Here is an 11,083-nt window from a genome sequence, read left to right as displayed (position 1 = left end):
TTGTACAGAACTCCTAGGAGACGCAGTTGTTACCGTAAACCTCCTAGAATTTGCATGAACAAAATATCCTAGCAACTACTATACCGTATAGATTGTAATATCCATGATGCACCAGTATCAAGACATTCATGGGATGATTTGAAAAATTAGACACTATCCTTAGCTTGGATTTGTACCAAAGGGGTCTAGTTTTCATGTCTTTATTATTATTATTATTATTATGTCAATATTTATGTCTAAGGAAATTCTGCCTCATTATGAGTTTTAAAAATCTGGTTTTATTAGAATTGTTTTAAATACTGGTCCCCACAAAAGTCCCATAATCCTGGCAATTTGATCCAAAAAAAGGAAGATGAGGGGGATTTTTTTCTGCATAGGTTTGATTACTGCAAAAAGTGAAGATACAGGTTTTGGGAGGAGGGCATATAGCTCATATCATATTCTTGAAGTTTTGTTTTGATGGCTTTTTATTGGGATTGATGAGTTTTAGCCTAAAACTGGCAGTCCAAAGCATTGTGCACAGGTGACTGTTGTGCCCTCAGTTTAAAAAGAAAAAAAGTAAAGTTTTGCAATAAAAAGTTTCCTTACTAATAAAAAAAAAGAATAATCATTTGAAAACTGTAAATGCATGAAATAGGAATGAGCCTCCTGCCTCCAGAATGCATACATGCATAAAGCAGTGCTCTCAAATAGTTGGGAAACATGTGTGATGGCTCCAAATCAGAAAGCACCTAAACATGTGCTTAAGTTTAAATCATGTGAGTAGCCCCACTGAAGTCAATTTGATCTTGTGTTGGTAAAGGACGTGTCTTGAGCTCAACAAGGGGTAAGATGTTAACAAAAGCCGTGTTCATTGTTCCAACATTAAACAGTTCAGTGTGGTCCAGGATTTTGTGTCAAGTTATTGCTGGCAAGGCAGCTCCCAGTGTAATGACCACCATTTAAAATATTTGAAACCTTTTATTAAAGACCCAGACAAAGAAGGAAAATCCGTTAAAGCGTTTGAAAGATAAAGTCTTAAGTAAGATTTTCATTGTAACAATACCCCCTTTTCCCTTTCCCTTTAATTATATAGAGTTGTTATTGGGAGAAACCCATGCTTGGCAGCCTTTTCAGTGTGATTAAAGCTTGTATTAACTGTCCTTTTGGCAGGGAAAGAAAAAAAACTAGTTTAGACGGGCTAGAGCTGTTGTTGGAGTTCAATCCTGTCTCCTTTTAAGATGAAGCACAAAAGGCAGAGGTGAAAGTAAGCCGGTACACCCTGGTATGGCAAGAGCCGGTGCACCGTACCGGGGCAGATTAGCTTCCCCTGGCAGCAATTTAAAGGGTCTGGGGCTCCCAGCTGCGGCTGGAGCCCTGGGCCCTTTAAATTGCCACCAGAGCCCTACTGCCGGAGCCCTGGGGAAGCGGTGGTGAGGCTCAGATGGTGATTTAAAGGACCAGGGGCGCCTGCCGCATTTACCACCCCGGGCCCTTTAAATTGTCCCTGGAGCCCTGGGGTAGCGGCGGCAGGTCTCCGGTGGCTATTTAAAGGATCCAGGGCTGTGGCAGCCGCTACAGCCCCAACCCTTAAAATAGCCACTGGAGCCCCGCGGCTGCCTCCGGGGACGATTTAAAAGGTCCGGGGCTCCAGTAGCCGCTACCACCCCAGGCCCTTTAAATTGTCCCCAGAGCCTGCCGGAGCCCTGGGGTGGTGGCGGCGGGGCTCCGGCGGCGATTTAAAGGGCCAGGGGCTTGGCCACTGCTACAGCCCTGGGCCCTTTAACTTGCCGGTGGAGCAGCACTGCTGCTATGCCAGGGCTCCAGCAGCAGGGCTCCGGGGATGATTTAAAGGGCCCAGGGTGGTAGCAGCAGCCGGAGCCCCGGGCCCTTTAAATCACCTCTCAAGCCCCTGGCTGCCGCTGCTACCCCGGGGCTCCAGCAGTGCAGCTAGGGTGGCGATTTAAAGGGCTTGGGGCTCCCACTGTTGCTGCCCTCTGGGGCCCTTTAAATCGCCACCCGAGCCCCGCTGCTGGAGCCCTGGGGTAGCGGTGGTGGGGCTCTGGCAGTGATTTAAAGGGCCAGGGGCTTCTGGCTGCCACTACAGCAGCAGAGCCCTGAGCCCTTTCAAACTCCGCCAGGGGCTGGGGCCCCCTCCAATGGTGATTTAAAGTGTCCGGGGCTCTGCTGCGGTAGCAGCAGCTGGAGCCCTGAGCGCTTTAAATCACCCCCTGGCTCCCAGCCACCTCTGCAGCTGGTAGTTCCGGGCGTGATTTAAAGGGCCTCTGCAGCTGGTTGCTCCAGGGGTGATTTAAAGGGCCTCTGCAGCTGGTAGCTCTGGGGATGATTTAAAGGGCTCAGGGCTCCCAGCTGCTGTCACCACAGCCTCAGGCCCTTTAAATCCTGATTTAAAGCACCTAGGGATGTAAAGGCCCTGCCTCTTCTGGTAGAGGCCACACCTCTTCTGGCTGAGGCCCCACCCCCTCCTAAGGACTCCGGAGTACCAGTAAGTCCTTTAAGTTACTTTCACCCCTGACAAAAGGGGAGAGGAAAGAACAGCGATGAGAGAAAAGGCAGCTTCTGTGTCTGGTGCTGACTTTCACTTGCAGCCTTGCTGCTGGAGAAACACAGGCTCAGCACATGGTCTCATTGGCAGCTCCAAGGCCTGGCAAACTTGTACCAGAGTCAGGCTGTTTAAAGCCTTGCTTTTAGCTGTCTTTATGCCCACAGGATTACAGCGGTGTTGCAAAAGTTGGAGTTGTCTTGGCTCACTCAGCTGAAGTCTTATTAGACAAAGGCAGAAGGAGAAAGATAAGGAAGAGGAGAAAGACAATGACACAGTAGGGAGCAGGAGACAGCAGGAACCGAAGGCTCACATTCCAGGTGTGGTTCTGGATTTAGTCAAAACTGGTGTAGGTGGTGATGTCATTTGGATCCCTCTCTCTGGCCTAGTCTGGTCAAGAGGCCTTTTAGGACCTGGATAGTGAAGGCCTAATGGTGGGTCTTGGGGTCCCAGGAGATGGATGGGCTTGCAGCCATGATGGTAAAGTTTGCTCCTTCCAGTCCACCCATCCTCCTGTTCCCATTTTAGGGACCCCAAGACCAACAATATCCAAGATGAGGCAGCACCCTCATTCCATTAGAATTAATCAACACATATTTCTGTTATTTCAACTACAAACTTTCTCTCCCATTTTTATAGTTGTTTAGATCATTATCATTCCAACCCCTGACTTCCGTAGATTCCAAGGCCAGAAAGGACCATTGTGATCATCTAGTCTGACCTCCTGTGTAACGCAGGCCTAGAACTTCCCCAAAGTAATTCCCAGAGCAGAGCTTTCAGAAAAAAATCCAGTCTTGATTTAAAAATGGTCAGTGATGGAGAATCCACGACAGTAAATTGTTCTAGTGATTAATTACTGTCAGTATATATCCCTTATTTCCAGACTGAATGTGTTTAGCTTCAATTTTACCAGGAGCCTTGGAAGACCCATTATTACTGCTCTTTTAACTGAGTTCAGTTTGTACTAGCCTGTTGGTCTCTAGTTGTTGCTTAATTTCACAAACATTTGCATGTAACAGGCTATGTTATGAAACCTGTTACCTTGAACAACTTAAAGCAGCGTTTCTTAAATGATGGGTCACGACCCCAGGGAGGAGGGTGTCACAAAATGCAACCAGTGGGGTCACAAGGCATTGAACACTGTATTATAAAGCAAAGAGAATCTTGCTCCTCCTCCGCGGGCCTAGGGTTGTCAACTTTCTGACCTAACAAAACCGAACACCCTTGCCCCACTCCTGCCCCGTCCCTTCTCCGAGGCCCCACCCTGCTCACTCCATCACCCCCCCCCTTGTTCGCTCACCCCTATCCTCACTCACTCATTTTCACCAGGCTGGGGAAGGTCCCTTTTCAACCAGGTGTTCGGTTGAAAACTGCACACCTGGCAACCCACGAGTCCCCACATATCCTTATCCTACACGATCAAGTCATCTTTACCATAAACATAAGGAAGTTGTGAACATTTTTAACTTCAGATAAGGGCTTGCCAACCTGGAAAGGCTGAGAAACACTGACTTAGAATACAGGTTTCTGCACAATAGGCACAACTCGTGTGTTTAAAGTTAAGCACATGCTTAAATGCTTTGCTGAATTGGGACTTAAGAGAGTAAATGTATTTGTGACATTTACTGATTTAAGTTATGTTTCAGAAAGTGGAGTCTCTCAAGGGGCCCCTACTAACTGCTCTGTGGCATGGTAAAGCTAGCCAGGTGTCTTCTAAAGATCAGCTCTGTCCAGTCACTGGGGGTGCTGCTGCCTTTCCTACCTGTGCTACCAGACTTCATCCCCTCTACTGCTCTCTAAAGTACTCCCCTAGGTGCAGCCAACAACATCTCATTGTGGCTCACGCCACTCTATCACTGCTGCTATCTCAATGGCCGCCCCAGCACACCTAGCCCTGGCCCATTGTCCTGCATGGATTTTCTCCCCTGGGTTAGATTTCACTCTCCTTCCAGCCTTAGGGTACGTCTACACTTGGAGGTGGGGGTGTAATTCCCAGCACAAGATAAGGAGACCCACCCGTGCTAGCTCTGATCCAGCTATTGCGCTAAAACAGAGTTGCCACAGCGGCACAAGCCATGGGAGAGGCTAGCTGCCCCAGGTACGTGCCATGGGGATGTTACAGTACTCAGGGTGGCTAGCCCCTCCTACCGCTCACATCACCCTGAGTACACTGTTGTTAGCACACTAGCCTGATCTGAGCTCATGCAGGTATGGCTCCTTGAGCTAGACTTTCCCTCGTGGCTGGGAGCCTGAGACTTTCCATCCCAGGCAGTGGTGAGTCATGAGGAGAATAGGGTTTGGTACACTGTCAAGCTACGTCAGATTTGGGAGCTGAGATCCATATCGGCCTGGGGATCCAGTAAGTATGACGTATTGCATGCAACTTGTGTCAGTTGCAGGGCCGGCTCCAGACCCCAGCGCGCCAAGCGCGTGCTTGGGGCGGCGTCCCGCGGGAGGGCGGCAGGCAGCTCCGGTGGACCTCCCGCAGACGTGCCTGCGGAGGGTCCGCTGGTCCTGCGGCTCTGGTGGAGCATCCGCAGGTATCCCTGTGGGAGGTCCACCGGAGCTGCAGGACCCGCGACCGCCAGAGCGCCCCCCGCGGCGTGCCGCCCTGCTTGGGGCGCCGCAAACCCTAGAGCTGCCCCTGGTCAGTTGCAATTTGTTTCACATGTACTTCACTTTTAAATGGAGGGAAGTCCCCCTTCTTGCTGCAGAGACAGCTGCTATTTTGTTCTCAGTGATGCAGATTGTTACAAGAGACACATGCACACAGTGTGCTCACGCTCTCATTGAGACTTTATTTTTGTTCTTTCTTTCTTACTGCATTGTTCCTTAAAGTAAAATAAAGGGTCATTCTGGCTCAAGTGCTGGGCATGCTTTTAGTCGAGGGCATCCGGGGCCTGAGTGGGCTACCTTCTGAGTCCCCAGCCTCTGCTGCCCAGGAGATCCTGTCTCCCCTAACTGGTGGGGGAAGCAAGTGTCCTAAACTGGTGGAGATGGGGAGAAGTGTGTCTCCCCTGGGTGACTGTGGGGATTCACATGGAGAACTGATCTTCAAGCTCCCTCCCAGTAAAGGCTCTTCAACTTCCAAGCTGGAGCTGAGGAGGCAGGGACTGCTGCGGTGTCTCAGTGCATCAGCAGCTTGGCCTCACCTCCCTGCACTGCTGGAGCAGCTGGACGGTTGGCATGTGTGAAGCAACTGTGTGCTGCATCCCCCATGTGCTCCTACCAAGGCAGGAGTTCTCTTTGCAGGAGCAGCCCCAAGGAGAGCACCTGTTACACGGCCTGCACCAGCAGCAGCCAGTTCATTCTCACCCACCAAGAGGCCAGAACATTACAACTAGCAGGGCCACCCTTTGCATTCTGGGGCTCCCCCATCGCTCCCTCCCTCCTGACCGCAGTGATCTACCTGCCACAGAGCACAGGGCCGTTGTGAGGATCGCATGGAGGCTCAGCGCAGCGATCCAGTGGGGCACACCTCACACTTAACGGAGTCATTTAACAGTGTGTGGATCAGAGAAAAAGCCCTCAGATCCTGCTGCAGAAGCAGAAGGGGGACCCCAGCCACTTGTTCCTTTCAGCAACAGTGACTAGTTTACGGTAGGGACGGTCCCAGGGTTCTTCAGGATAAAGCCCTTGAGATTCTCCTTCTTGGGGCCAAATATTGGCTCTGCTCCCAAGGGACATGTGTGAACTCCCTCCCCTGCCATCTAGGTCTGCTCCTGGGAGCTGATGAGTGTGTCCTGTTGTAACCCACATGTGATGGGAGCATAAACCCTGCACTGGTACTCAAAGGGTTAAGAGGAGCTGGAGGGCCCAATTAGTTTGCCAGGTGACACCTGGAGGGTGTGTGGATTCTATTCATTATCAGACCCAACTAGGGAGGAGCTGAGGGGAGAGCGCAGGAGAGAAATGGTCTAGTGTTCCTCACTCTCTGGAAAGAGAACCACAGAGAAGCTACATGAGTGGAGTTGTCTCTTGTGATAGGCCCTGAATTAGGGGCAAAACGCCAGGCAGGTAACCCTGGGATTCAGTGTTCTGCAGAGAGCTGGGGAGGATCCAAGAAAGATTAAAAGGGAAGGGGCAGAAGTTGCTTTTGTGTTTTGATTCAGGTTTGAGTTTGGTTGCGAGACTTCAGGGAGAAGCCCTGTGGCCACAGCTCTGAGGGAAAAGTGGGATGCAAAGGGAGCCCTCGAGGGGCAGAAGACAACGTATTGATGACCAGTGTCTGAGGCACTGTTTGTTTGGGCTGCTGATACCCTGGAAGGGATGGGACATAAAGTGACCTGGCTGGAGGGCCAAAACACAAGAAGTGGTGGATCACCAGCGGACCTGAATGGTGTTTAGCTGTGGCACCAGAGGAGGGAAGCCTGGTATGCCGTGCCCAGCCACTAGGTGGTTCACCAGCCAGTGAATCACTCTAGGACTGTGGTTTTCAAACTTTTTTTTCTGGGGACCTAGTTGAAGAAAATTGTTGATGCCTGTGATCCAACAGAGCTGGGGATGAGGGGTTTGGGGTGTGGGAGGGGCTCAGGGTTGGGGTGAAGGCTGTAGGGTGGGGCTGGGAATGAGGGGTTCAGGGTCTGGGAGGGGGCTCTGGGCTGGGGCAGGAGGTTGGGGTGCAGGAGGGGGTCAGAGCTGTGGGCTGGGGGTGCAGGCTCTGGGGTGTGGCTGGGGATGAGGGGTTTGGGGGATTCTGGGCTGGGGCAGGGGATTGGGACATGGACATACCTCCAGCGGCTCGCAGTCATCAGTTTAGCCGGGGTGCAGAGGCTGGCTTCCCACCTGTCCTGGCACCTGGCACTATCCTAAAAGAGCCTCTTTCAATGTGTTGTAACTCCACAGAGACCCATGGCTGGCCTCCAGCCAAAGTAAATGGTATTTCCATACTTCTCCCCTAGCTGAAAGCGAGAGGGAGGAATCAAGCGAGCAGAGGAGACATGGTAGGAATCCAGTAAAGAGACCTTACTTTAAAACCCAGGGGGATCAGGTTCAAGTCCATGGGAAATGCAGGAACACACCAGCAGTTCTGTAGTGTCTGTTTCCTGCTCCATGTACTGGTGGTTTGGAGCCACCCACTGCACAGCATAGGATTCCTTGGGATTCTGTTTTACCTTCTTTCCTCAGGAACTGCTTTTCCTTGCAGTGGCTGCTGGAAAATACTCCAGCAGGGAATACAATACTTGGGGAAGCTGTGGGGCACTTCTCCGGTGGTTGGACTTCAGCCTAGGGGCTCTTATGCTATCGGAGGCACACCTCAGGGTCTCTCCACTGTACACCTTGCAGCAATTTATTGCTTCATTGGCAAGGCCACAGCTGCCCACTTAGCACAACTGCAGCAACTTGCACCGTACGCAAGAGACACTTTAACATGTAGGATTCTGCCAGCTTCACACCAATCCAAAGTCCCTGGTTTCAAGCAATAGAAAGATTCCCATTGGTTTCAGCTGTTTGTGGATCAGGCTCATTGTTAATGGTTTCACTTTGTCCCCATCCAGAAACACTGTTCAGTTACAAATTACAGACACATTTCCCAAGGGGCCATGTTCACGTATGGATCTTCCAACCCCACCCATCAGAACTAACCCTCTCCCCCTTCACCCACTCATGGCTCCTTCATCTGATACCCCCGCCCCTTCCCCAGGTAGGACAAGCCTGTGCAACAAGCCTTGAAGGTCAACCAGTCTGGGCTCTATGGTGGGCTACACAACCCAGCACTAGGAAACTTGGGGTTCTATGAGCTATCGTGGGCTCAACCAGCCTGGCCACGCCTGTGAGAGATGTCGGGGTAACCACGGTACAGCTGGGGGCAGAGGAGAGAGAGCAGCAGGCCTCCAGCCCTCAGCTCCTGGAGAAAGTAGGCGCTTCTTGAGTGACCCTGAAGGGTGGGAGGGCCCAACTCTGACCCAGTAATTCTAGACTAGCCTGAGAACCAGACTGGGGCCACGGCTCACCAAGGGCTCTCTGTGCCCATGTCACAGCATGTTTGTGTCCCTTTCCTTTTGTTGGGAGGGGTGGGCTCTCCTGGACCCAGCCGGAGGGCTGAGCCCCTGAGCAGACCTGCATGGCGGACTGCCTGGACGTTGCACACCAGAGGCTGGATGAGTGCAGAGGCCCCGTCCCAGGCCTGAGGAGTGCCCTGGGAGAGGAACACAGTGGCAGCCCTGGTGGACCGAGGGGTGGTAACTAGTTCCTGAGTTGAAGGATTCTACTTAAAAACATCTTTCCGGGAGAGGCCATAACAAACAGCAGGCCCCCTGGAATGGTCACATATCGCGAGCTCAGCCTATCGTTACACTCTTAGCTGTCATTCTATGCTTTTTGCAGCGGGAGCTTCCAGGCCATGGGCAGGACTCCCAGTCCTCATTAAGGGCCAATTTGTGCTGCTTCAGCAGGCTTTGTACAAGTGAAAAGGTCATTCCAAGCGGCCCTAGGCAGGCAGCCAAGGATTTCCCCATGTAGGGGAATCCTTATATAGTATACAGCCGGCATCAGCAGGTTTTTGCATCACCTTTTACCTCATAGACTCACTGACTTTAAGGTCAGAAGGGACCATCACAATCATTTAGTCTGACCTCCTGCACCTTGCAAGCCCAGAACCTCACCCACCCACTCCTGTAATAGACCCCTAACCTCTGGCTGAATTACTGAAGTCCTCAAATCATGGTTTAAAGACTCCAAGTTACAGAGAATCCACCATTTACACTAATTTAAACCTGCAAGTGACCCGTGCCCCATGCTGCAGAGGAAGGCGAACCCTCCTCCCACCCCAGGGTCTCTGCCAATCTGACCTGGGGGGAAATTTCTTCCCAACCCCAAATATGGTGATCACCCGGACAAGACCCACCAGGCAGATATCTGGGAAAGAATTCTCTGTAGTAACTCAGAGCCCACCCCATCTAGTGTCCCATTTCCAGCAGTTGGGGATTTTTGCTACGCCATAGTAGGCAGTCCTGTCATACCATCCCCTCCATAAACTTATCAAGCTCAGTCCTGAAGCCAGTTATGTTTTTTGCCCCCACTTTGTAGGAGTTGGGGCTTGTCAGGGTTAGGCCAGAGGTGGGAGAAATGAGACTCCACCCAATCTTCCAATGGTGAAACTGTCCCTGTGAGAATCACAGCAGTCAGCACAACTTAGAGCAGCCCTGAGACTGCTCTGAGTTACACCAAAGGTCATTTTAGCCCCCAGTTGGGCCAAGAATCAGGGAGGCATAAAGTTGGCTGTGAGGAACAGTAGCCAGGTTGGGGCAGAAGCCTCCACGAAATGCTGGTGATGGGGGAGAGTGGTGCATGAGGAGGGTTTGAAAGGATTAATAGATTTGGCGTGGTGTGACAGGACTGTGGGACTGATGATGTCTGGACAGGTGCAGAAGGGGATTGGAAGCGTATGAATCTGATTAAACTTGTGGGGCTGAGCCCATGGAATGGAATCACAGAACATTAAGGGGGAGTCATTACAACCTTAGATGTGCCAATAACACACAAAAATGTGACTGAAAGGACTGTCACCTCTGGATTCCTGCTAGGCAAGCTCTGCCTTGGGCTTTGCAGTGGGTGACAGCACCAGTTGGTAGATTCCTATACGTCACACTCAGCTATGTTAGGAAACAAACCATTGTGTGTTATATTAGCTGACGCTTTGTGAGCTGACACAATTCGACATGATGGATTTTATCACACTTGGGCCACCAGTGTGTCATACTAGGCTTATGAAACAGTGACCTGCAGGGACAGGCCGAGAGACAGGGGATTAACTCCCTGCTCAAGTTGCCAGCTTCACTCGCAGACATTGGCAATAACAGCATCCCCTGAGTCTGCAAGGTTCAGGCTTATGAAACGATACTGTCCTACAGGACTCCAGGAGACAGGCCAGAGTGAGCAAGCCACCCCCTCCTAGGAGTCACGCAGACAAAAGAGCTTATAAACCTACTTGAGAGAAAAGTTCCACTTCCAGGTGCAACTGAGCTCAGCGATTTCTCCTGCTGTATTTGGCTTGATTCTTTGTGCCATGGCTGACCTCAGCTATTGCTGTCTCACTCACAGAGAAGGCTCCAGGAAATTTGCTGGGCAAACAGAGCAATGCACTTTCTGGAATAAATTGCAACATTCCCCCCTCTGTCCGCCAAAAGCTTGTGCATAAAGAAGCTGTAACAGGCAAGGTCAGGATCTCGCCTACCTCCATGGAGGTTTTGTAGGGAGGTGCTCAGTATGGCAGGTGCAGATTGCTTATCAGAGGCCAGGGTGTGGGGCCTGGAGGCAGATCTCACTTCTTCTTCCATGGAGACAGGAGCTTTAGCCCCACAAGACCGGCGAGAGCCCCTGTGAGCAGCAGGGAGATCGTTGCATTGCCTGGCACCACTCGGACTGCAGATCCTCAGGCGTTGGCTTTTCACATTCTGGGAAACAGCAGCCCAGCCTCTACTCCCCACCCCAACCAATCCCACTGCTGCAGCTCGACCGAGCTCTCCCCTGCACAGAACATTTGACACCCTTCGTGGAGAGAGCTCTCCAGTGCTGTACAAACAACTTCTCTCTGGCTCC

Source organism: Mauremys reevesii, linkage group 15 (genome assembly GCF_016161935.1).
Source record: "Mauremys reevesii isolate NIE-2019 linkage group 15, ASM1616193v1, whole genome shotgun sequence".
NCBI lineage: Eukaryota > Metazoa > Chordata > Testudines > Geoemydidae > Mauremys > Mauremys reevesii.
Note: the sequence above shows the minus strand (reverse complement) of the source record.